The sequence below is a fragment of the Empidonax traillii genome, unplaced genomic scaffold, assembly GCF_003031625.1.
Source record: "Empidonax traillii isolate 1590-97213 ecotype Southwest subspecies unplaced genomic scaffold, ASM303162v1 scaffold37:size1818073, whole genome shotgun sequence".
Classification (NCBI taxonomy): Eukaryota; Metazoa; Chordata; class Aves; order Passeriformes; family Tyrannidae; genus Empidonax; species Empidonax traillii.
Window position 1 is genome coordinate 894,398 of NW_020955230.1, and position 1,422 is coordinate 895,819.

The window sequence follows — 1,422 nt, forward strand, 5'->3', positions numbered from 1 at the left end:
AAATGCTCTCCTTTTGATCTGACTTGTTCCATGGCATTCCCCACCACAGGCAGTTTTCTAACATCTGGTTCATTTTCTCTTGCCCATTGCAGGTCACCTCACCCACAGATGGAGACAAGCCAATCCTTTGGTGAGTGAGAAAAGAGCCTTTAATGTTCCTCGCATTTAAAAGAATTATGGTGCAAACTATGAGCTTGGCCTGTAAAAGTAGAGTGCAGAGTGCCAGTTGAGCAGGCTGAAAGAAAGTCCACTGCAGTGTCTGCAGCAGCAGCAGCTGGCTGCTTTTTCTTTTCTATTTATGGGTTTTTAAAAGAAAAAAGCCCAGTTTTGAAGACAGAAGGTTGCTTCCTGATTCTAGCCAGGGTGGAATATCTAATCAGAACAATGTGCAGTACTATCTAATTAGCCCATTTTAATTTAGTTTTAACGACTTAGAATCCAATTTCTATCAAATTTTATGATTTCTCATTAGTACAGCTGAGTGTACAGCTGAATAGAAATCAGTTTATTAGTGAAAGGTCTCTCTGTCTCTCTGGCTACTCTCTGTCCCCAGAGCACAAACCAAACACCAGACCCTCCTCAGTTTCCTTCTGTTCCTGTGGAAGAGGCTAAAGAGGAGGAACATGACAACAGCCCTGCAGCTGTTGTTGCACCACAGCCTGGACAACCTGAATCAGTAAGCAACAGCTTTGGCTGGCACTGTCTTTGGTGCAAGGCAGAGTTGCAAGTTTCTGGACAAGACAGCACTTTCCATTTGTGGTTGAAGATCCTGAGAGCTGGAGTCTGCAGTGACACAGCCACTCATTCCAGCCCCTGACAGCTGGAGAATGGGCTTTGGACGTTCATGTTCAGGCATCAGTTTCCTGGGTTTCTGACAGGGGCCATAAATCTCTCTTGGGATCAGAGAAAATGTACCATCTTGTCTTTAGGCGCTACAAGTTAGTAAAAGTGAGAGGCATTGTGCCTTGTGTGAAGGCCCCCTGTCCCCAGAGGAGACGGTGTTTTGAAGAAACAACTCTCAGCCTTGCAGGGTGTGTAGGGCTCACTGTGCTCTGGAGGGACCTGCCCCTCTGTGCAGACCATCTAAGTAGCTAAATGAACAGCTCAGATACACCAGGGTATAGAGCTGGACATAAATAAGTTATAAATGAAGAGTTACTCCTGATCACTCAAGCTTTTTTATGTCTGCAGAGCGCAAAACCAGCATTGGAACTTGTTCTGGCTCCTTCTGTTGCTGGAGAAGAGGCCAAAGAGGAGGAAGATGGCAACAACCCTACAGCTGTTGTTGCACCACAGTCTGGACAACCTGAATCAGTAAGCAACAGCTTTAGTTGGCACTGTCTTTGGTGCAAGGCAGAGTTGCAAGTTTCTAGACAGACAGCACTTTCCATTTGTGGTTGAAGATCCTGAGAGCTGGAGTCT

The 1,422-nt window shown here is 45.8% G+C and overlaps 1 protein-coding gene across 1 annotated transcript in view; it reads left to right on the forward strand.

The window, feature by feature from the left end:
• The first annotated feature begins 559 nt into the window (after positions 1–559).
• The window catches only part of LOC114054674 (serine/threonine-protein kinase PAK 3-like), a 14,471-nt gene continuing 13,608 nt past the window's right edge, over positions 560–1,422 (forward strand). The window contains exons 1-2 of the mRNA XM_027878037.1: positions 560–676; positions 1,192–1,314. The gene's annotated coding sequence lies outside the window, so the exon portion shown is untranslated. The remainder of the gene's footprint in view (positions 677–1,191; positions 1,315–1,422) is intronic.